Source organism: Protopterus annectens, chromosome 7.part0 (genome assembly GCF_019279795.1).
Source record: "Protopterus annectens isolate FY-2018-M chromosome 7.part0, PAN1.0, whole genome shotgun sequence".
In the NCBI taxonomy this organism is placed as follows: Eukaryota; Metazoa; Chordata; order Ceratodontiformes; family Protopteridae; genus Protopterus; species Protopterus annectens.
This window is the reverse complement of record NC_056739.1, coordinates 427805766-427832042: the sequence shown is the minus strand read 5'-3', so window position 1 is coordinate 427832042 and position 26277 is coordinate 427805766. Positions and strand designations below refer to the sequence as shown.

The 26277-nt window shown below is 43.7% G+C and overlaps 1 protein-coding gene across 1 annotated transcript in view; it reads right to left on the bottom strand.

Moving 5' to 3' along the window:
* Positions 1–26277, bottom strand: part of NUP62 (nucleoporin 62) — a gene marked incomplete at its 5' end in the record, with an annotated part of 873863 nt that overhangs the window by 551883 nt on the left and 295703 nt on the right. The gene's annotated exons all lie outside the window — the stretch shown is intronic.

Below are 26277 nucleotides of genomic sequence, written 5' to 3'. Positions count from 1 at the left end.
GCCTTGAGAAATGGTTTCAGGGTCAGCATTATGGCTTTTGTAGAGAAATTGGTGAGAGTTAGGAACTCTGTAGTACCTATCAGGTTTGACTGGTGCAGGAGGCAGGGAATCCGGGTTAAGGCAAGCCTCGGAATAAACATCATCAAGTATGTCCAAGACAGGAGGTATCGCCAGAGGTCTGTGTTGAGGTAACAAAAGAAATTCCCTAAGTCTTTTCTTGGAATCGAAAAGTCTTGGCCTTCCCAATGGAAGTGTTCCCTCAAAGTGTGCAAGGTTTCCCCAAAGGAAAAATCCTCAGGAGGAGATACAGAAGGAATGGACTGCTCTGCATCCGAATCTTCAAAAGGGGAGTAAGAGTGTTCCTCTACATCAGAATGTTCTGATAAAATGGAGCCCTGATCAGAAGAGGGAGAATCTTCCTCCACTCTGGGTCTCTTGTCTGGAGGGGGCTGAGAACCCCTGATAAGAGTAATTAAATCCTCAGCCATTTTAAGCATCTGTTTTTTAGGCATGGGGCCTGGAGATGGGCCCTGTGCAACAGGCCTCTTGGGATGCCTGGCTGATTTGGATTTAGTAAAGGCCTTAATAGAAAAGGAAGATGAGGGTCTAAAGACACCATGGGTGGAAGTGGACCTCTCCACATAAGGAGGCTCAACACTCACAATGGCTTCAGTGGTTGTAGTCTGGGAAAGGGCCGAGGTACCTGCGGTCTCGGTTACAGAAGACACCGCCAAAGGAGTGTCGTCGGTAGTCAGGGACTGCAAAGGCGTCTCGCTGAGAACCGGACCACGTGTAGCCGGTTTTGGCGTGGTGTCGGTGGGGACCGCGGACCTCGCGTGTCGGTCCTTGTCCTTGCGTTTTTTGGACAAAACTGTAGTCGGACTCTCCGACGACATTTTATAATCAAAGGCTTTACCAAAAAAGTGTTGGGCGAACTCCGCCCAACGCTTAATAGTGCGTTTATTGAAAGTAGCGCAAAAGCGATAGCCCGAGATGTCGTGGTCTGGGCCTAAACAAGGTATGCAGAGGGAATGGAAATCCTTATGCGGTATTTGCTTCCCACAAGAAATACAATTATTAACTTTTTCTGACATCGGTCTGAGGCAAGAAAAGTTTCCCCAACGGGGTACTTCGGTCTGAGGCAAGAAAAGTTTCCCCAACGGGGTACTTAGCTTTAATGAAGACTTCGGTTTCCAATTTTTCGTAATTCAGGAGCTGGCCGACCGGCACTTGCGAACTGCTTATGCTTCGGGCACCGCGCGGCAAAAAAGACTGAAGAACATGGCGTCAGCTGTGTCTTATATACTCCGGCCTCACTGACGTCAGGAGAGAAAGCGACAACAACCGACGCCGGACCTAGACTTTGGAATTCGGCCGTCCGAGGACCCGCCTGACAGCAGAGAACCCATCTGTGATTACTGCAGCTGTATGCACGATGAACATCTGAAGAAACAGAAGCCTGATCAGAGGAATCATAATAAACATCCTGCCTTGGCCTTTTATCTGAGGGGGCTGTGAACCCCTAATCATAGTAAGTAAATCCTCCGTCATCTTGAGTACCTGTTTCTGTGACTTGGGAGCCGGTTCAGAAGAGGCCTGCGTTGCAGTCTTTGGTTTTGAAGGAGTCTTTGCCTTTGTCTTTGGCTTTGCCTTTATAAGAAGCTGAGTAGGCCTGAAAACCCCTTCGGAAGCCGGTACCTGCACAGCGGCTCCGGACCCATCCGAAGGAGCATTGTCCGAAGGTCCTGCCATTGAAATATTTAAAGGCCTGGTTGGCTCCTCATGAGAGTGTTTCGGCCATCGGTTCTGAAATGGCCGACTACAGGGGCTGCAAAAGCGCCTCACTGACGACGGCCGAACCTAAAGCTGGCTCCGCTTGTGCGCTATCATCAGATTTGGACCTCGGAGGCCTGTCTTTATCCTTGCGACGTTTGTGAACTCCGGTAGCGGGAACCGTATCCGACGACATTTTGTAGTTAAAGCGCCTACCGAAGTAATGAAAAGCAAAATCGTACCTGCGTTTAATTGTACGTTGATTGAATCTAGCACAAAACCGACAACTAGCTATGTCGTGGTCAGGGCCTAAGCAAGGAATACAGTAAGAATGAAAATCCTTATGAGGTATTTGCTTCCCACATGAAATACAACTATTAACTTTTTCTGACATCGGAGTGGAGCAAGAAAAAGTTTCAACGGGTACTTAGCTTTGAGTGGAGAATAAAGTCTTCAGACTGAAGTTTATCAGGAAAAAATTGTCAGGAGTCAGTCGACCGGCACTTGCGAACTGCAATCACTGCACGGCAAGAAAGACTGGAGAAGATGGCGTTGGCTGTCAGCTTTGTACTCCTGGCGCTCTGACGTCAGGGAGCATGGTTGAACAGCCGACGCCGGACCCAGACTTTGGGATTCTGGCCAACCGAGGGCTGCCTGCCGGCAGGGGAGAACCCTACAGTCATGACTGCAACAGTGAAACATGATGAACATCATGCATCTAACACAAACCTGTATCTGTGCACTAAATTGTATTTTTAGATAACCATTTCTAATCTGATATTTACATATACCAAAACAATTTCTCTTCTGGGCCAGGAGCCTTATTTTTTTTTATTTCCCAGACTTCTTATTTTTTCCTCTTCTCTTCCAGCACCTCTTTCATACTCTTATTTTCATTGAAATTTGCCGTTTATGATTTTTATTTTTTTCTTTATTATTAAACTATTATGTGCAATATATATAGAATGATTTCCTCACTCCTCTAGACACGTGATCGTCAAAGGCTAGATTACTATCTATGTGTGTTCCTAAGTCCCTGACTACTGGGTCAGCTCTAAAGGGTGTGTTCTCAATATTACAGTTACAAGGGGTGGATGACTTCCTGAACAAAACTATTATTCATTTCTTGGCATTTAGTTTTAGTCCATGGCTCTGACACCAGTTGTTTATCTATCAGCCCTTCCTGGAGAACATTTGTGTCAGTGTGGGGATTCAGTGACACCTCCTAATTTGCAGTAAACTGCAAATTTAGTCAGCCAGAGAAGTAAATGCCAAAAAGGAGAGGTCAAAGGACTGATCCCTGAGGAACTGCACTTGTAACTGGCCTCTTTGTAGAGGTGGACTCCCTAGTTCTAACTTACTGGGTCCCGTCTGTGAGCCAGTTGGCTATCCACTGGGTGACATAAGGGTTTGTACCTAACATTTTGAGTTTGTCAACAATGCCCAAGTGAGGTATTGTATCAAATGCCTTGGCCAGTCAAGGTAGGCAGTGTGAACCATTTTGCCCTCATCCATTGCTTTGGTGACTAACAAAGAAATTCACCAGGCTGAGTAGGCATGACCTGCACTTGACAAAACCAAATTGGGTTGGGCCCAGTGTCTAGAGGTTTACTATATTCTTTATTAATCATTTCCATAATAATTATTTTCATGGCTTTACATATGAAATTAGTGAGACTTATGGCTCTGTAGTTTCCAGGGTCTGTAGATGGCCCACCTTTGTGAAGAGAGGTGACCGGTGCTGTTCTCCATTCGTGAAGCACAAAGCTGTTTGGAAGCTACAGTTAAATAGCAATTCCAGCCGGCCTGATAGGTCATGTTTCATGCTATTTAGAAGGCATCCTGACATATTGTCTGGTCCCACTGATGCAGTGTTCTTGGCCTTTGAGAGGGCATCAAGGACCTGTTCCCTGATGACAGCAGGTGAGTTATATTTGATGGTATTTCCTGAGGGAAGGTTGGGGGGGGGGGGGGGTAAAGCTGGAGATTAATTTGTCAGTCAGTAGGTTTGCTATATCAACTGGCTCAGAATCGGTGGCTCCATTTACAATGAGCTCTGCACACAATTGTATATTTCCTTTGAGGTTGTGGCCATAGCTAAACAATGCCTTGTGCTTGTCCTTGGCCTGGGAGGCCAAATTTACCTCAAATTTGGCTTTGGTAGACTTTGTCCTCGGATTTGTTTGTTTAATTTGATGAGAGCACATTTATCCTGCTGGCTGCTGCACCTCCTAATGGTTTACCATGATTTTCATCCTTCTGCTAAACAGTGTAGTGATTCTGGAATTTCACCACAGTATCTTCTACCTGGTGGGTACAGCTGCCTCTGTGTAGCGATTAACATTATCGTATAGGGTTTCTGTGAACATTTCTGCATAGGCAGCTGTGTTCTCACGGTTTGTGGGGGCTTGAAATTTTGTCAGGTTATCACTTAATAGCGGGAAGTTAGCTTTTGAGTAGTTCCTGAATATTCCATGGTTAGCTAGGGTCCAGGTTTAATTTTTACTTCAGGGAAGACCATTTTGTGGTCTGACCTTACCAAGGAATACATTACACTAGGGGATGTGCAACACTTTCCCATATTAGTGAGGACCAGATCCAGTATGGTTGCACCCTTGGTTGGTGTATTGACAATCTGGTTCAAAGAGTTTGTTTACAAAATCCAGGAATCTCTGTACTTCTACGTTTGGTGTAGTACAGGATTCCCAGTTAATAGTGGGGTAATTAAAGTTACTTATGAATATGGTATTGTGCTGAATGGGGAGTGTTTCCAATAAGATTAAATACATGGTATGGGTTTCATGGGTCATAGAGGGGGATCTTACAAGGAAGTGGTATTGGATTTTTTCCTGTGGTGATTTTAACATGGAGAAGCTTAAGTGCATTGTCCTGTTTGATCAGCCCTGAGGTATATTTACTTTTGATGTAAATTGAGACACCTCCACCTTTAGTCCCTGTCTGTGTAGTAGCTGGTCTAAATGTGTGTTAGGCATTATAACCTTGCAATGTCAGTGTGCTGTCTGCTACTTTAAACCATGTCTCAATGACCGCACAGATGTCAGTACTCACTAGGGTAAACAGATCTTCCAGGCAGTGGAGTTTTTTTTTAGCCTCCTAGCATGTCAGTAATTTTTAATAGATCCCTGTTGTACTAACACCACCTTCCTAAAGTCTTTCTCCCTTCTCATTTTTCTTATTTTTATGTATTTTTTCCATAGCGGTTTTTCCTTGGTCTGTTTGGGGTCCACTTCCGTCTTTTTCTTCTATGGCATAGGATTAAAAATGTAGGCTTGTCTTATTTCTGATTACAACCTAGTTAGAGGCAAAAAAAAGCTCTGAATTTTTGTGCCTCTACATCCCCTTTTATAACAGCATGCTGTGAGTGAGGAAGGTGCTCAAAATCTTTTGTGCACTACTGGAAGTCTGACCCTTGGCAGCCAATGCCCCATATAGCTTTATAGTACTGCAACAGTGATCTGTGCAAACATCGGCTGTTATGTAATGTTTACTCACACAATTGTACTTTATTTCCATCCAATTTATTTTGATTTTTTTTAAATATATAATTTGTTTTTAAAATAAGTCTGCATGTCCTCTCTGTGGTCGCGTGGTTTCCTCCGGGTGCTCCGTTTTCTTCCCACATCCCAAAGACATGCTGTAGGTGGATTGGACAATCTAAATTGGCCCTAGGCGTGAGTGCGTGCGCCTTCTGTGGAAGGTTGGGCGCTGGGCTGGCAACTCGACACTGTAAAACTCCACTGCCAATCATGAGTGGACAAGTGATCCGCTGTGGCGACCCCCTAACCAGGAAAAGCCAAAAGATGATGGATGATTAAACTATTCTAGATAAATATGATAGGGGCACATACTTGCATACTAATCACCAAGTCAGACCTTTTTCCCCATTTCCTTCCAATTTCCAGAACATACAACTATTCTTAAAATGTTCTGTTGAAAGTTTTTTTTTTTTCACATTGTTATTCATATTAAACTATCAGTCTTTTTCCTTCCTTTATAAACAGCAATAAATGCTTGGATTATACATTTGTTTTGTGAGTACTCCTTTGCCATTCCAGGATTTCTTGTCAAGCCATTTTTTTTGAATATTCTATTCAGTACAGTTTCACAGATATTTTAAATGCAACTTCCTTTTTGCTTCTTCATTCTTACAAATTTTAACTAGTTCATTTCAGTTTTATTCTCATTAATCTACTCAAAAATTAAAAGTATTTTTCCTCTGCTAATTACTCTGTAACCACCACATAACTGGCTACCTCAACTTACCAAGACTTCAACAATATAAAACCAAACTTAAGCAAATAGAAGAGATGACAAAATGCACAGAGATCAAGAGATCAAAGAATTCGGTCATCTTCTCTTGTGCTATGCATCTTTCTTTTCAAAGTAGAAGACTACGTAGCTAATCTGCTAGTTGGAGAATGTTTAAACGATCTACCCTCCTTGTTCTGCACAAAGGTCACAAACAAATACATCTTAAGGACTTGCTCCTGTCCAAGTAACATATCAATTGCCTGTTGCTGGTTTACCTGTATACCACCTTTGGTAGTGAAACAGTTAGTTATGTACTAACCATAACGATCGATGTATGTGGTCCATCTCGCCTACATTCTTTACTCACGAGTTCGGAGCCGAGAATCGGCTCCGACTCGGCCAACTTATTTCTCTAGCACAAAGTCTCTAATTGGCTGGGCTAACCCGGTATCCCAAGATGCACCTTGCCCTAGCCCCAGATCTTGTTTGCAACCATTCCAGTCATAACCCATACACAACCAGCACTTGAAGGAATTCCAGCCAAAAGGAAAGAAAAAAGCCATTGACCTTGAAGGGTTCTCAGAGCCAATATTCCTCCAAATCCTTTAGGAAGGGGGCAAGTGGGAGGGTACGTAAGAATGTAGGCGAGATGGACCACATGCATCGATCGTTATGGTGAGTACATAACTAACTGATGTTATGTGGTCCTATCTCGCCTACATTCTTTACTTACGGGACAGCGTCCCCAGCACCTCTATCCTGGGAGGCTCATAGGAAGATACTCCTGAGAACCATGGAACCAAAGGAAGCCCAGCCCCTAGAAGCCACGTCCAGCTTGTAATGAGTAATAAAGGTGTGAGGAGAGGCCCAGGTGGTCGCAGCACAAATATTATCCAATGAAAGCCTGGCATGGTAAGCTATTGATGTAGACACTGCCCTGGTAGAGTGAGCTTTGACGGGAAAAGGTAAATTTCTGCCTGCTGACAAGTAGATAAAGGAAATACAATCTTTGATCCATTTAGAACTTGTGCTCTTGGAAACAGGACAACCTGCTCTGTTCTCTGAGAAGGACACAAACAGCTGATCAGACTTCCTAACATGCTTAGTCCTGTGTAAATAGAACCTCAGTTGTCTGTGCACATCCAACTGATGGAACCTGAGCTCTGCTTTATTGGAAAAGATTGGAAAGAACACTGGTAACTCAATAGACTGATGGAGATTAACAGTGGATGACACCTTTGGAAGGAAGGACGGGTTAAGTCTCAGGGAAACTCTGTCCTTATGAAAGGTCAAATATGGAGGTTTAATGGACAGAGCTTGAAGTTCTGATACTCTTCTGTCTGATGCAATGGCTATTAGAAACACCGTCTTCCAAGATAAAAATTTAAATTCACAGGTGGCAGCCGGTTCAAAGGGCGGTGAAGAGATGGCTTGTAGCACAAGGTTTAGATCCCATGGCATGACAGGTTCTGAAACAGGAGGGCGAAGTAACCAGGTGCCTTTCAAGAAGGCCTTACAGAGTTTATGGCCCATAAGAGAGGGCTCGCAAGATGTATGAAAATTGGAAATTGCAGCCAGCTGCACCTTAATGGTAGCGGGAGTGCAGCCCTGTCAGAAAAGCATGGCTAAAAAATCTATGACCGACAGAATTGGGGCTGTGAAGGGGTCCAAACCTTGGGCCTGAACCCAAATGGAGAATCTCTTCCATTTGCTGGAATAAATCCTTCTGGTGGAAGACTTATGAGACGAAGACAAGATGTGTACCACCTCAGGTGAAAAGGAATGTCGTTTAACTAATGATGGAAGTGGAGCAGCCAGGCTGTCAACCTGAGGGTTCGCAGGGAGGGATGGAGTTGTCCTGACATGTGAATCAGTAGGTCTGGCACTGGGTCCAGAGTCCAAGGACCGTCCACTGCGTACTGCTGAAGAAAGGGGAACCAAACTTGTCGAGGCCAGTGTGGAGCAATAAGAATCATCCCGATTCCCAAGGATATGGCTTTCTGAATCACTCTTGGTAACAGAGGAAACGGAGGGAAAGCGCAGACCAGACCAGGAGGCCTATCGTGGACTAGAGCGTCCCTGGGTGACTCCCCCTGTGGGGGGATCAGTGTGAAGTACTCGCTGCATTTGGCATTGAGGGGACTGGCGAAGAGATCGCAGCAAGGCTGACCCCACCTGTTGAAAATTTGAACCGCCCCTCGGTTGTTCAGGGACCACTCGTAAGGCATCAGAATAGCTCTGCTCAGCCTGTCCGCTAACACATTGGACTTTCCCGGAATGTGCGTTGCCACTAAAAACCGTTGGGAAGATACTGCCCAATGCCACACTCGCATGGCCTCCCTGCAGAGTCGATAAGACTTGGTTCCCACCTGCTTGTTCAGGTACCACACCACGGTCATGCTGTCAGAGTGAATTGCAATCGTTCCCAGAGGAAGAGAGTTTTGGAGTGCTCGCAACGCTAGAAACACCGCTCTCATCTCCAGAACACTGATGTGCAGGTGTACCTCATGATCTTGCCACGTGCCTTGGACTGTTCTGCCAAGAAAATATCCCCCCACCCCATCTGGGAGGCGTCCGTGGTCACCATGGCCACTGGAGACATAGGAATCAAGCTCCTCCCTTTGTCCAGATTGGTGGAACATAGCCACCAGCGGAGGTCCTGTATGCACCGTTCCGTGAGAAGTATCAAGTGGGAAAGAGGAAGTTTCTGAAACGACCATTGGACTGAAAGGAGCCACTGTAGGATCCGCATGTGTAACCTGGCTAGAGGCACCAGCATGATGGTGGCGGCCATGGATCCCAAAAGCTGGAGAACTAACCTGGCTTGAACTCTTTTGAGGGGCAACAGTGCGTGGATCTGAGACTGCAGCACTGTTATTCTCTCTTGTGGCAGAAAGGCCTGCATTTGAATAGAGTCTAGCTCTGCCCCTATAAAAACAACACTCTGTGAGGGTAGCAAGGCAGACTTTTCCCAGTTCAAAGTAATTCCTAGTTGTTGACAAAGTGTAATGGTAGTCTCCCTGGCTTGAATGAGGAGATGCCTGGTGGGGGCGGTGAGAAGCCAGTCGTCCAGATACGGAAACACCTGGAATCCCTGACGTCTCAGGTGAGCTGTCACCACTGCCAAACACTTGGTAAACACCCTGGGGGCTGTGGTGAGACCAAAGGGCAGGGCACAAAACTGGAAGTGACTGGCTCCCAGCTGGAAGCGTAAGTGACTCCTGGATGCCTTGTCCATTTTGATGTGGTAGTAGGCATCCTTGAGATCGATGGAGCACATCCATACTCCTTTTTCCAGCAATGGAAAAATGGACTGAAGCGTGACCATTCGGAACTTGGACTTCAGAACGTAGTGATTCAGTCGACTGAGATCTCTGAGGTAGGAGTTGCTAAAAGTGGGTTTCCTATGACTTTAAGTAAACCCCGTTTTTCCTTTTTCTATACATGTATCCAAGTAATTAATACTTTGGTTACTACTGTTGTGGGTAAATCTCAGGAAACTAGATGTAGCTGGACCAAAGCACAAAGATATCGTCCAAAAAAAAAATAAATAAATAAAATAAACATACGTAGAGTTTTATATCTATAAAACTCTACTCTTAAATACCTCACTGTTCTCCCATCCCAGCAAAACTAAATTAGCATATATAGGGACGCATGACAGACCCATAGCAACTCCTTTTCTTTGTTTAAAGTATTCACACTCGAACGTAATAAAATTATAATCAAGGACAATTCTCATAAAGTCAAGGATTATCATAGTCGAAAGTTGTACTTCTAATACTGTTTTCGAACATCTCCATGCCTTCCTCCCTGGGAATAGATGTGATCAAATCGACATCTATGGTCAAAAATATAATCTTGTCATCTCATAGATTACTCAAAATTCTACCTAGGAAATCTCAAGAATCCTTCAGTAAATGTTGAGCATTGTTCACAACTTGCTTCAACCATTTGTTAATAACACCACCAAAAGGGTATGTTTTTGAACCTCTCCCTTAAACAATTGGTCTAAAACTAAGGTTTTCTATACCCTTGTGGGTTTTTGGGATCCCAATGTCTAGTCATGACTGAGTTTGGAATATCTCTAGAACCAGGACTTCCAGCATCTGCTTCAGACCGACGTGCAAATTCTTCTGAGAAGGCCAATACCTTTAAATAGAATCCTGGAAGGAGCAATATAAAGGCCGACATACCAGATGTTGAGGAGAAAACCAGCACAAGCTGAGATATGGCCATGTTCAGTCTATGAATCTGTCTGCCACTAAAACTTCTGGATCCACAGCATCACCAGCAGAACCTTGTCTAGAAGTCACAGATACCAGCTCCATTTAGACTTCAGGGACCAGTGTATTTTCCCCATATGCAATCTAAGGAAGCCATATGAATCTCTGAAGCCATGCAAATATATATTTTCTTACCAAATCTATCCAGAAATATTGTCCCCACTACTAAAGTGCACTGTTTTCTTCAGCACCTTCACGGGAAATCACTGTGGGGTCTGTCAATGGTTTATGAAAAAGTACTGGTAGCCTTGTAAGGGCTATACAAACAGTTTGGTTTCCCAGGAGTGGGAGTATGACAGTCTGGTTCCAACATTGCTAGAAAGCAACATATTGTAAACCGGAAGGGCCACCATGTTTTTTTCCATCCCAGGTCAAATTCAAAAACCTCTTCATAACACAAGACATTTCTTTGGTCACCCACTTACGTTTTCTTATTTCTAGGTGGGTTTCACCAAATGACTAGCTCAAGCAGGGAATGCAACAAGCCCGTCACCATCTGAATCATACTGGGGTGAGTCGGTAAGCCAGGTTGTTGTCCTCCTCGTCAGAAGCCTAGTCCAAACCTGTAGCCCAAGCACAGTTCCTGTTGTGCTTAACCTGTTACGAGGTACATGAAGTCACGTGTTATGAAGACACTGCAGGAAAATATCCCCTTCCCTGTTTATTACCTGAAGCCAATCCCAAAGTTAATAAATATTATCTGTGGCAGGCACCATTTTTAAAACTACAACCACTCAGCTACAGGCCCCATGAGGAGGCTCAGGATCTCTCCAGTAAGTGTTTTACAACTGTATATGCTTATTTATGTTGAATTGTGTTCGACATCTAATATGATTTATGCTTTATTACTGGAAGTTACTATGGCATGCTAGCATTGTGTTTGTCTGCACCAAGTTGTTTTTAGTATAATAGTATGGTCTATTTGCATAGCTGCACCTTGTTAACCAATGTTATTCATGTATATGTGTTGTGTGTAGACCGCTCATACTGATGTCTAATTATTTCTATACAATTGTGCTCTTACTGGTGAACAGAATCACATTAGAGACCCAGTACAGAGAGCTGCTTGCTATATTTCTATCTGTGCTGCATACCTGTCCACTGAGGTCCCATCTCACTGATCTGTTTTTCCAATTGTCTCAGTATCGGCATATACTAGTAGTTGACTCAAGACATTTTCCCGTATGCAGTAGCTATTTGCTCAGTTTGTTTTTCTAATCTTTATAATATAGCTTTACCATCTCAAAAATGCTTACTCCTCTCTGTACTCTTCTTTTCTAGACCTAACAGCACTCTAAGTATTCAGGTGCGGTACCACCTTTATCTTTTATCCAACCAGTGGATACATTGTTATAAGGGAAGCAAAGTCCAGGTCTGAACTGTCTGCAAACACAAACTTAACTTTGAGTATGTGTCTACCTGTTTGAGCTAATATTCATTACACCCTGGAGAGCACTCTGGTTTGGCATGTAAGCAGCCCCCTTCACACACACTCATCTTCCATTTTCTCTTGTATTCCCTTCTATTAGCAAATAGTATCCATAACTGATCAGTGTGTTTGTTAATTTCAATTGAGACCACAGTAGCCTACTGATACAAGTTTACCCTGTTTTTCCACTTGGAGAAATGATTAGGAAATGACTTACAGCTTCAGAGCAGTCCTTGGTCAATTCTGATTGTTTCTTAAACACAAACTTGTCTTTGCTTGGATCTTGGCTCATTAGCAGCAATACAAAAGAACTGCCTGCTCATACCCTTGTTCTCCCCCTCCCCTGTTTATTACCTTAAGCCAATCCCAAAGTTAATAAATACTACCTGTGGCAGGCACCATTTTTAAAACTACAACCACCCTTTGAGCACTTTATGCTCAGCCCTGCCATAAAACTTACTAAAACTGCTTGAACTGGGGCACAGCTAACTGATAGTTCGTGGAAATACAGAGTACCTACCCAAGTCTCCACATTCACTATCATATGTTCTTATATCAGTTTACTCTGTTACCCGATAGTTGATCATACGAGGGGGCTGGAAACAAACAGGGTCACTGCCCGCTTCGCTCCCCACCCTGCCCCCAATGTCCACCTGTCCCCAGTGGTCCTACCTTTATTACACAGGCAAACCCCTCCCATCTTTCCAACAGCCAACCACAGCACTAAACCCAACACTACCTCCTCCATCTTCCCACTACCATCACTCCTCCTAAGCTAACATGTATAAGCATACCATACCTATGCTCACTGCATGCACTCTCCTTGCATATCTTACATCCTATCAAAACTCCATCATTCCCCCACTCAACCACTACCACTGTACTACTCATACCACCACTAATGTCTCAAACTCACTCAGCTCCCCTCCCAGCAACTCAAGAACCATCCCTATGCATTCCCCACATATTCTATCAACTATATTACTCAAACAAAAAGCATCCCTACAACTTAAAATAGTAACCCTCCCACCATGCTTATTACCCACAGAGCAGAATCAAAGTTTCCCTAATAAACAAGCATTTGAAAACTAATAACCTCATGCATATCAAAACTAGCCTTAAGTGGAGACATCCACCCCAACCCTGGCCCCGCCATCTCCAACCCCACTCCTCATAATCAGACTAGAAACCACAACTTCTCCCAAATCTCAGCCAGTAGAAAGCCAAGTGACCTCATTCTACCAAGCCTAAATATCAGAAGTATATACAACAAGGTCCATGAACTCCATGCCACCATAGACTTGTACTCCCCAGATATAGTCATCCTGACAGAAACCCGGCTAAAACCTCACATTACCAGTGAGCAAATCCTCCCTACCTGTTACGGCATACTAAGAGTAGACCGGCTAAACAAGAAAGGAGGCGGTAGAGCTATAATATTTAAACAGCATCTAACCCATCCAGATCTTAAAATCATCAGCTCCACAAATAGGCAATGAAGAAATAATATACACCAACTCAAAATAAACCAAAATAAAACCAACATAATTGGATGCTACCTTCCCACTTAGCCAAAACATCCCTCCACTAGAAAACCTCCTCAGCTGGATTACACTCCATCTCCCCCAATAAACTATAATTTTAGGGGATTTCAACATTGACTGGCAATCCTGTTCTGGCAACCATCCAACCCATCATCTAAACCTTCATGGTTTCACCCAACTAGTCCAAAAGCCAATCAGGATAAATAAAAACTCCAAGTACACTACCCTGGATTGGAAACTAGTTGGTAAGAGCCCCCAGTCATATATAGCAGGCTGCTTATCGGATAGCCTCAGTGATCACTCCTCAACATTCCTAATAAAAAAAAAAAAACTATACCACGTTAAACCTGTCATCTACCAGCAAATATGTAAAAAAACTAAACTTTAACCCACTCACATTCTTCTCATCCTTCAAATAATGTAACTGGCATCCTCTAAAGTACCTCAGTCTTGAGGACGCAGTTGAATTTTTTAATACTACCTTCCTGAGCATCCTTAATAACCACACCCCCATAAGACTTTCCAGAACCAAAGCACAACCCTCCCCATGGCTAAAAAAAAAACACTAAGCTAGAAATGAAAAAAAGGATAAAGCCTGGGAGCACTGGTGCAAAACCAAAACCCCCTCAACAAGACAGAAATTCCTAGAACTACACAATAGTCAAAAAGCTAATAAAATACTACCAGTGTGCCCTAGACTCCTCCCAACACAACCCCAAAAAATTCTAGTCCTCCATAAACTCCATCCTCCACCCAGGTAAAGTCAGTACCCCTCCTCCTAAATCCCTCACTCCTCTGAAAATATTGCTACCTCATTCAACACACACTTCACACAAACCATACTATCACTAGCGAGACAACACAACCCCCCTCCAACCCACACCTTCAACTAGTAATCTCCCCACTGTCTTCTCTTTTTCGCCTGTTCCTACCTCCAACATCAAAAAAACTCTTAACTAAACTTAAGCCCACCAAATTACCAGCAGACAACCTCCCAAGTGAATACCTACAAATCGCAGCTGATGCTCTAGCCTACCTAGTATCCATCTGGATTAACCGATCTCTGTCAAAGTTACGTTCCCACACTATGGAAAGTATCACATATAATTCCCCTCCACAAAGGCGGCCCCTCCACAGAACTAACCAATTACCACCCCATAGCTATTCTCTCTCCACTCTCCAAAATACTAGAGAGATGCATTCACTCTCAGGTCTCAGACTACCCCCTAACAACCTCCTTTCCAATACTCAACATGGTTACCAGCCAAACCATAGCACCACCACTGCCTTACTCTCCTTTACTAACACTATCCTTCAGCATAAAAACAACGGCTCTCTCTCCTCTACTACTTTCCTAGACCTATTGTAAAGCATTCAACATGGTCTCACACAAACTCATCTCTGTCCTCAATAACCTATCCTATCAAATCAGTCACCAACTGGTTTCAAAGTTACCTGTCTGACCATCAACAATCCGTTGTATGGCAGAATGACATAGCTCCCCAAGGATCCATCCTTGGACCCCTACTCTTCTCTATTTTCACCAATAATCTAGCCTCTGCCACCAAACATAGCACACTCATACAATATGCAGATGACTCAACCATCATCTGCTCAGCCCAGTACCTACCCAAACTGCAAAAAGTCACACAGGAAGCCTTCTCCTCTGTTGCAACTTGGTTATCCGATGCCCAATTAATACTCAACCCAAACAAAACTAAACTACTCATCTTCCAACCCACCAAACATACTCAAAACAACTCTCACTTTAAGATCACAGCAAAAGACACCACTATACACCCAACAGAACACACCAAATTGCTAGGAGGGGAAACAAACAAACTAAAATTTGACATTCACATATCCATGGCCATAAAAAAAGTCCACAAAAAACTAGGAGCGTTATACAGAAATAAGCAACTTCTCACCAAAGCAGCAAAGATTTCAATAGCAAATTCCCACCTTATCTCCACCCTACTTTATGCCTCTCCAATATATACCAACCTAAGGCAATGCGATCTAAACAAGATCGAGACCTGCTACAACTAAATCGCCAAATTCGCCACAGGGGCATCCTACCACCACTGTCACTCACTTGCTGAACTGGGTGGCTTGAACTCCCTCACCTCCTTCAATGGTATCAACTTGCACTCGCCCACAAACTAGTAAACCATCCACTAAAAGTCCTATCCCTATCGCACCACCAGATCACTAAGATCCAGCAACAAAAATCACTTACAGGTCACTAAAGCCAATAACTCTGCTGGAGAAGCACTATTCTCCTGTGCCATAACCAAATTATGGCACTCCCTCCCACCACAATTACCTTTGTACCATCATGCACCCACTTCAAAACTTTATTAAAAGCGCACCTAAAAACATGCTGGCTATGCCCTTGCAACTCCCTCTCTAATATTACCAACCCCATCCACACACTACCTTTCTTTCCACCCCACTAACTACCTTGATTATAGCCAGCTCGGATGCTCATAAGCCTAACTACTTATTATACAGCAGGAACTTCTTATTGTAACAATTGTTAATGTCTGTTATGTACTTCACAGATGATAAAGCTTCTAGTTGTCTACTGATGTACTGTGTTCATCTGTAACTATGTTTGTAATTTTTAATTGCTATGTTGATCAAAGTGTTAATTGCCTTGTAAATCCAATGCAACTACTGTCTGTATATTTTAACTGTAGATCTTTTCTCCCCGGGCCTCCACTGAAAATGGACCTACATCCAGTCAGACACTCCTGGTCAACAAATGTAAATAAATAAAATCTGTTAATAAAACTTAAGGCCCTGAATAAACTGGGATGCAGAACCTGTTACCCTGGATAAGGTCACAACACCAGGCACACACCCCCATGGACAGGGCTACATGTGGCAGAATATTCCCTTACTGAAGTTTGCCAGATAGATTTCCTTCCACTCAACCACAGTACTTGGCCTCACGTTTTAATTGCCTTAAAGTTGGCAAACTAAAATCTTCCCTTTGACACACAGCACTGCAGACTTTGGCTGGAGGTTTGCCATTCTAAGCTGACATGCAGTGAACCTTCCTTATGGTATTTAGCCCAGGATGACCTACATGTTGCCTGTGAGACTGCATCCAGAAGGAGTCAAGATAGGGGCTGGCAGAAGTATTACACACCCTTTCCAAGGACTGGATACCCCAAATAACCTCTCTTACCAGACCTAACCCGAACAGTGGAAATCATTTCTTCCTTGACTTACTTATTACAAAAATAACTCACCACATCTAAGTATCCTACATACCTAGCACTTGCAGTAACCACCTTCCTATCATGGAATCTTGTGATTCAGGGCTCCCCACTCATTTAGTACTCTCAACATGGACAAGCACTCCCTTATCATTAGATGGCACTTGGAGAACAAAGATGTCCCCAGCTTGACACTAACACCTCTGAGAAAGGTATTTTTGGTCTGCAGAGGACTACTACACTTTCCAAAACTGACATTACACTGCAAGCTACGAAACACTCCAGATTCAGATTTTTGCACTCTAAACTTCAAACCACAACAGTGTAGCCTAAACATGTTCACAAAGTTATAAAGGACATTTTCCTACATTACCACTACTACATCTAACAACAGCAGTTTAAGTAATTTATACACACTTAATGAGTTTAAAAAGGTCTCCTGTAAACATTGCTTCCCCCTGAAATTCAGCTCTCCATCCTGCATAACACCCATTCACTCCTGTCGTGCTTTTCCCTCCAGATGGGCTCCCTCTTTCTACTTCAGAGGATCTCACCATCTGTCAGGAAAATTCTCTGAAAAAGTCACTATAAACTTAAGCAGCATACCCCCCCCCATTCCTAAAAATGTAAGCTAAACAACTTTTCAAACCACTTGCCCATATATTCAATCTCTCAATTAACACAGGTAACATACTAGCCCGATTCAAATACTTGCTCATTATACCCATTGCAAAGTATTTCCTTCCTTCCAGCCCGCATGACTACCATCCTACTTCTATTCTCTGCTCAGGTCTCTACGATTTCTGAAACTAAGATCCCCTCAACAAATATAGCTTTCTTAACACAGTAAGATGGCTTTAGTGGAGGCCATAATACTTAAACAGCAATTTATACAGCCACAGACAGAATCTTCTCAGCTATGGAGAAGGGTGACTAACAGTGGTAATATTCATTAAGCTATGCAAAGTTGCTGAAAGTGTCGTTTTTATTCTCCCTCACAAATTAAGTGCTCCATGCAAAAGACGTAACTTTTAAAGATTGTTAATTTGTAATTCATTTTGCTGCAGTTGTACACGAACACCTTCTGTTTCAATCAATGAATGACTGCTCCCACTCACTTCTCTAACAAACTCTTCCTCTTCTTTCACAACATTCTATTCGCTTTTCATCTCACAGGCCATACTTTGCTTTTACTTCATGACCCCAACTTCTTTCCTGTATGAAATGTTTTGTATAGGTATTACCAAGCTTACGTGAATCCTTGACACACTCAATAGTTTTTACGGTGTTGGACAAAATGTTTTAGCCTATGCAGAAACTGTATAATCATTTTTTTAAATTGTGTAATCTTTGAAATACTGAATCTGAATCTTTTGCTTGTACTTCTGTACCCAGATTATGAATGAAAACAGACCAAGTCCCAGCACACCCACTCGGTCAACAGAGAATGAATAAATAAAGTGCACACACTTGCTTGACAAAAAGTATACATCCTACAGGAAAAGAAGGTGGTGTGGGTTGATGTTTTCTTGATCAGAGAACAGGCTTGCATCCTCAAGTAAGGAAGAATGTGGGATCCCACTGCTGTGTCCAGAGTTCTGCAGCTCAATTCCATGCATCAGGAATCCCACTGCAAAACTTATACAAAACGCATCTTAAAATTTCTTTGTTGTAAGTACCACTCAGACCATATGATTAAATGACAAAAGGCTTCAAAAGCATTCATTCTTTTCCAAGTCTTCAGGGTAAGAAGTACAGTTCTAGGCTCCAAAAGCATGATGTGCAGCCCCTTCTCCAAGCTGGACCACAATCCCTATACAGTGTGAGGTCCACATCCAAGAAGCAATGGATATGCGATTAAAATTTATGACAGGCTGCAAAAAGTGGAAAAACGACAGTAAAGCAATAAAGATCATATGCCACACTCACGGGCCCAATGACAGGTGTCCGATATCAAAAATAGTTCCTGAGCATGTGATGGTTCAGAAGATAATGACACTTCAGAGTCACCTACATCCTCAGTGATGCAAATGGCATCATGAAAAATGTGGCAGCTGAAGACACAGTAACTTCTGGGTCTAAACTGTGTGCAACGTACACCTCCAAGAAGCCAAAGCCTTAACCGCCTGAGCCTTCTTGACAACTAGAGTATGCCCATCTCCATCGCAGTAAAGACATCTCCTGAACAGGAGGGACAAAGAAAGGACTTGTTACAGCTTACAATTTCCCCACATGGGCCAAATCCATGCATGCACCTTAAAAGGGCTACGTCAATGGAGATCCTGAATGGTTACACCACCAGTCTGTCATGCAGGTACATGAATACAAAGAGACCCCCCCTAACAAGGCTTCAATTATAATGATTAATGCCTTGGTGTAGATTTTGGGTACTGCAAAAAGCTCACACCTACAACACTACGTAAAGTGACATCCATTCAGGGCAAAAAAAAAAAAGGAATAAATCCCCAACCACCACCTTGCCCCTCCTCCAACACTAGGAGCAGAACTTCAGTGAAACAAGACCAACCAGCCAGAAGAGCCTTTTCTGTCTGAGAAACTGCCAGCATGAAAGCACAAGCAAAGGTGAGCACATGTAAAACCCACTGTGGTAGGATCTATAATTTCCTAAATTGAGAAAATATGGCATCTAGAACCCATTGATCCTTTACAGCTCTTTTAAAGCCAGAGAAAATTTGAACCAGCATGTCCATTCACAGACCATTATAACTGTTTCGGGATAACAAAGTAGGTGGCCTCACAAGCACTAAAGGAAGCAAGAATATGTAATAATCCAGTGTCATCCTCAAATACTAATGAGGTCTCTTTCCTGTTAAGGGAATGACCATGTCTAACAAACAAAAGGATGGAAGTCATACTGGAGAACCAAATGGGATTAGAACCTGCTTCCTCTTTATACAATCACAAATCAAGTCCCACAAAGGCTAGACAAAGTGGCCATCTCCCAAAAACATAAGCATCCTAGACCTTTCGCTTACAACCTGAGTGACATCATCCTCTGAAGGCATACAGACCAGAGACTGAGACAACAGCTAAAGAATCAGCAGTCTCAACAATTACAAGACACAAGGTTTCCCAATGCGGATGTAGTGGATAGGCTTTCACACACTTTTGAGATTAAGTATTTTTTCTCTGTTTATTTGCTAAGTTTTTCTGCATAGCTGCCTAGCTTGAGCATTTTCTGGCTTGTTAAACTTGATTTCTGTATTAGTAGCTGTATTTAGAGCACAACCAAAAGCTGTTTGCTGAATTTCCTGTTTGCACTTAATTTTAAATCGTTTTTTTCTTAAAACTTGCATATTTTCTGTCCTTGACCTAGCACTCTTGTGTGGGGTCATTTACTGCACTGTTATAACTTGATATTACTTGTGAACCTCTGCTACCTCTGTACAAAACAAAAACAAAAAAAAAAATCTTGCTTTTTTCCCACTTTTCTGAGAGTTAAAAAAGTTCAGTTACAGGCTTGCTGTTCCTGAACTGTTTGAAAGTTTCTGTGAGGCCATTTTTGCTTGGGCTGAAGGAGGGTCTCTGTGTTTATCAGTGGGAGTGACTAACATTGAGCAGCTTCCCTGCCCCCGGAGAGGTGGTTACTGACTTGAAACTGTAGTTTTATTGGCCACTAGGGGTCATTTCCATAACTCCCTCATTTGTCCTCGGAGGAGTGGTTTAGGGCAGTGACTTGTGGTTTGTTGGCCAATTTGGGTCATTTCCTGTCTTTTCCAGCCCCTGCTATAAAGCACGCTTTAGCGATTTAGCCGATTTAGCCCGACTTAGCGGAGTTGCTACTGTTGCACACTAGGGCAGCGCCGGTTAAGCAGGTTTAAACTATTCGGCTACCTAAAGTCCACTCTTCAAATTTTCCCTTAAAACTACCTTCCTCGAACTATACTACTGATCTAATCAGCGTATCCTATAATTAACAAGATCATCTCTACTTGACTCCAAGTAGACTATTCTCTATCTGTTAAACGTAGCACTTGCTCCTACAGTACTTATTACCTTGATACGGCACTCTTGTCATAGATAGTACCCCCAAAAGGCAACCCCCCATTTCTCGGTCACCCACGTCCCCCGGAATCTTTTTAAAGTTTTTTTGTCTATTCCTTCTAGCATGTCGAGGGATCAGTTGCTAGTGTCCTCTCCTGCTCAGCTGGTGAACCTGGGAATATTGAGGCAATGTTACAATTGCCTCATGTACACAGACAACCCTCTCCTCCTCCCACAAAACACAAATACATGCGAGAGATGCAACTACACGGCCAAACTGGAGGCTGAGCTCTCTCAACATAGGACTGGCAAGACCAGTCAGGAGGAGAAGGTTACCACACACACTATAGACCCAGTCTCACATATTACCATTACAACCTCAAATCATACACATAAACACACAAAGACATACTGGAGGCTCTGATCAAAAATCTACCAAAACAGCAGAGGCCACCAAAGCAGACACCCAAACAACCACCACCTCAGAACACAACACCTGCAACACATAGACCTCACAGTCAGAGTGTCAAACAGTCACAGCCCTTAAGACCAAACACAATGCCAGACACACTAGTCATTGGTGACTCCATAGTCAGACACACTGACGTCCCGCTCACCAGACTGAGTAAGGAGAAGGTCACAGTAAGCTGCCTGTCGGGCGCTAGAATCCGCCACATAACGCAAGCACTCAGGTCTCTCAACAGCAGGTACAAATATGATTCAGTCATTGTCCACGCTGGTGTAAACGACCTGAGACGTACCTCCTTGGACTACATGAAAAGAGACATTGAGGAGCTCTCTGATTATGTAGCCCAGACAGGTATGACCCTGACCTTGAGCAGTATCCTACCTTCACCAAGAATGATGCCACAATACAGAGATAAGATGATCAGCTTTAACAATTGGCTTAAACACTGGTGTCATTCAAAGGGGATCCAGTGTCTGTCTGCCTGGGATGACATGCTGGACAAGCCACGCTGCTTCAAGGGACGGCTTGCACCTGTCACCCTGGGATTCCGGATATTGGCAAAGGCTCTTGCCACCCCATAGTGCCTTTTTAGGCAAGGCTCAAATTCTAAACCTACCACCCTAGAACACAAAAAGGAAAAAACTAAGGGTAATGCTGCTCAATGCCAGAAGTCTAAATCTCAAAATGCACGCACTCGAGGCCCTTCTCAGTATGGAGAACATCGATGTCTGTGCTGTGACAGAAACCTGGTTCAAGGCTCCTGAGAGCACCCGGGCGCTATCAGGTTTTACCTCATATCATGCGTTCCGCCCCAAAATCTGGACAATACCAAGAAAGGAGGGGTATCCATATTCATCAAGGACACCCACACCTCAAGACTGGTGGCAACGCACGATGCATCGGAGACCATCCAGGTGCAATTAACCATAGGCAAGACTGCTCTGCAAATTGTAGCATGTTACAGGCCACCCTCACAAACTCAGGAACCTCACATGGCCTTCCTGAAAACACTAGAGGGATAAATGTATCACCAAACACCATCATACTAGGTGACTTCAATTACCCTAATATAGACTGGGAACACTACTCAAGCCCAAACACCCTAGCCCAAAAGTTCCTGGAATTCATAAACTCAAATGCCATGGAACAACTAGTCACCATCCCCACAAGAGGAGATAACATACTTGATCTCATCATCACGAACATGGGAGCACAATGTTCAACACCGGAGGTGTACCCCTCACTGGTGAGATCAGACCACAAACTAATCTCACTGGAGGTCCTCATCCCACCCCACCTGAAATAAAAAGGCCACAGTAAAGAACTTCTCAAAAGCTGACTTCACACTTCTAAAGACTAGTGTGGTCTCCTTTAAGGCCCCAGAGCTGGCGGAAAACAGTACTCAAGCCGCTGAATCACTTACAAATGCCTTCTACCAGCACCTGCAGGACTGCATGGATAAGGCAATCCCAAGCAAAACAAAGACTCTTTGTACCAAAGGCAAGCATCCAGTCTGGTGGACCCCAGCCATAAACAAACTCTACAACAAAAGGAGGAAGCTACTACAAGATAGAGCAAAATCCTTAAAAGGTAAGACACCCTTGATCACTATAAGTAAAAACTAAGAGCTCTCATAAAATCATCCAAAGCAAATTTCGAGAGAAAAATAGCTAAAGACTCAAAAGACAATCATAAGGCCTTCTTTAGCTATGTTAGAAACCTGGGAGGAAACTCCCAGATATGCTCAGAGCTAGTTCAAAATGATGTGAAGATTACTGATCCTACAGACATTGCCAACATACTGGCTGACAGGTTCAGTGCAAACTTCTCCCCCCCCCCAAAAGGAGAGATATCTATACCAAACGATTGCAGCCCCCCAAACATCTCCAGCCCAAGTGAGAACTGCTCTCTCCAAAGCAAAAACACAGCATCCATGGGACCTGATGGTGTCCCCGGCTGTGTGCTCCATGAACTCAATGAGGAATTAAACCCACAGCTAGGACAGCTGTTTAATCAAAGTCTTACCTCTGGATACACTCCAGGAGTGGCGCACTGCAACTGTGGTACCACTTCACAAAGGCGGTGCCTCCACCGACCCTGGAAATTACCGCCCATTAGCTTGACAAGCCTTATCTGCAAAGCCATGGAGAGGATCATAATGGACCTCATAAATAAAGACATAGGGAATTTGCAGACTTTGGATCCAACCCAGTTTGGCTTTGTCAAAGGCAGATCATGCCTTTTAAACTTGGTTGACTTTTTGAAACAGTCACCAAAGCCATTGATGAGGAAAGGCAGTCCATACAGCCTACCTCGATCTGGCTAAGGCCTTGATACAATACCCCATTCGGGTATCATTGAAAAACTCATCAGCTTAAATGTCAACCCATACATCACAAGATGGGTTGCAAACTGGCTGAGTGACAGAACCCACAGGGTCAGAGCTGCTGGCGCCATGTCAGACTCAAAGCCTGTCACAAGTGGTGTCCCACAGGGCTCAGTCCTGGGCCCACTCTTGTTTGGCATCTACTTTTCAAAGTACAAGCAAACACAGGAGGGTTATGGCTGACAAAGTTTGCAGATGACTGCAAACTGGGCGCCATAGTAGAAAACACATCTGACACAGATATCCTTCAGAAGGGTCTCACAGAAACGGATAACTGGTGCCAGAGCCACGGCCTAAAGTTAAATGCCAAAAAATGCATAGTCATACCCTTCGGGAAAAACAAGGTTACCCCTAGCTACCAAATAGGTGGCAATCCACTGAGCACAGAAGAAGTTATCAGGGACCTGGGGACCCAGGTTGATAGTAGTCTGTCATTCGACACCCATGTAGCTAAAGTAGTTAGGAAGACCTTCTACATTGCCCACCTTATCATATTCTCATCTAGATCAAGGGAGGTCATAGTCTCCCTTTACTCATCACTCATCAGACCAATGATTGAGTACAATGCCCCATTCGGAATGTATCTGACCCGACACTTGCAGCAGCTGGAGAGGCCACAAAGTTCCTCACCAAAAGGATAAAGGGTCTCAAAATCTGTCCTATGCTGCCCGACTGAAAGAACTCCAGCTCTATTCAGTCGCACCGCTTGCTCAGAGGTGACCTTTGCCTAACATACAAGGCCATGTCAAACCCAGATTTGATGAATATGCTTCACCTCAAAAATCTAGATCCATCAGAGCCACAAGGGCGGGAGACTTAAACCTTGACACGGCTATTAATAGGACGTGCTGGAGGGATAGATTCATCACCCAAAGACTCCCTATGCTGTGGAACAAAATCCCGGTACATGTGAGGCAGAGCACCTCGCTGGCCTTGTTCAAGAGAAATCTTGACCAATGGATGGGAGATCGCAGATATACCCCAGGGATTACCTCAGTGTCACTGCTCGACAGAGGCACAGAAAAATAATGGGTATAGTTCCCCATACTAAAGGGGTGGCCTAAGCCACAAAACGATGGGCTAGGCTTGTAAATGCCCTCGGGCAGATAGCCTAGTATGAACCTATGAACCTATGAACCTATGAACACAAAAGTCATTCCCGAGTCCAGATTCTGAGAAACAATTTAATTTGTCCATCACGTCCTAACGGAAAGGCCTGCAGGAGGGACAGGTGATGCAAGTCCTAATGTGGCAGGGTACAATGAGCAGCCACACCTTTCCAAAGTTCTAGACTCCTTGACCAATAGCAAAGAAAATTCTGTGGCATCTGGACTATGGCATACTACAGAGATCACAAAGGAGTCAGAACAGAAACACAATCTGCCTCCTCAAGTCCCAGATTACAAAAGATACCAGCCTTTCTGGGAGACTAAAATAGCCGAATAATGGTGGTTATCCATGACTGGCAATCAGAAAGGCAGTGACCCAGGGTTAATCTGGTTTCTTCTCAAAAATTCCACCAGTGACGTCTAGGGAAATGAAATATTGACCAGAGCCAGTATAAGCTGCGCTTCATTAGCCCAAAGACATCAGAGGGGGTCATTTGGAACACCTGCAAACAGAAGGCAGGTTCATTATTCCTGTTCACCCCACATACAGTCACCTTAAGACCCAAGGAATCCTCACAGGATTCTGGAGGCCAGGGCGTACCATAATTCCCATCAGCCTTGGGTGTAAGCTTACAAAGAGGTAAAAATGGGGCAGACCAGCAACTGGCATCATGGGCCAAAACACTGCCTCTTGAGCATACACAAGGAGAGGCCTGTTGCAGACCTTGCAGTAGGCCTTCATAACAATTCCTTATACAGCTTCTGGATCACTTCAAGCATACATTTGTCTAGAGACAGCCTGAAGTCAAGGCCATGAGAAGCAGGTTATATGAACCCCTCATGGCCAAAGAATGTGGCCCACAAGATTTGTTGGACACAGAATGAAACTCCACAATCCTGAGTACTCCCAATCTGTGATAGGATAACCAAGACAAGCTGCCAGGATCAGGTTTACCAGGAGGCTCTAATCAATTGTTCAAATACAGGTCAGCAAGATCCATGGGAAGTACAGCAAAAGTGTAGAAGCCAAGGACAGGAATCCCTGACCGCCCACATTCATAACAGAGGTTGAGAACCAAAAGATGCTCAAACCCTCGATACCAAAGTATGAGCTTACCACCTGAAGGAACCAGGAGGAGAGGACTGCTGACTTTGCTCAAGTAGGTTCATGCCTGGATCTACTCTCAGGGCACTTGTCCTTGTGGTAGTGATCCAATATATGCATGAAGATTCAAGGACAACTGTCCCACAGAATTTCATATAATGAGTTCTGTCCCTACCATCTCTGCAAACTGGGTAACAACTGTCAATGTTTTGCTACAGTTATCCCAACAGCCTCCATACAAAACGTTACATTTCCAAAGACCCTTACTTTCAAATGCAATTTCATTTGACCTGTCATGCACCTTCCACATTGGTCAGTGAAATATTCCCTTCCATCACTGAAACTAAAAACACTTTGCAAAGTCATTATGAAAGTAGCCTGTGAAATGCTGCTTCCAATAAATTTGCACTTTCTTCCGTGGAAAAGATTTTTCAAAAATGACCGCAACACTTGGTTCCCATCCTGCATTGTGATACAGATGCTGAGTTCATCAATGTGATTAGATATTCATGCTGCTTTCTTGTTTAAAATACTCAGAAAATGTAAGAAGGCAACGGTAGACATTGTATACATCTTTAAACCAAGGTAGGGCACACTCTCAAGTCAGGACAAGATCTGATATGTGAAGTACGTGTTCTTTTAAAAATGAAAAACCAGCCAATTGTGTAAGTG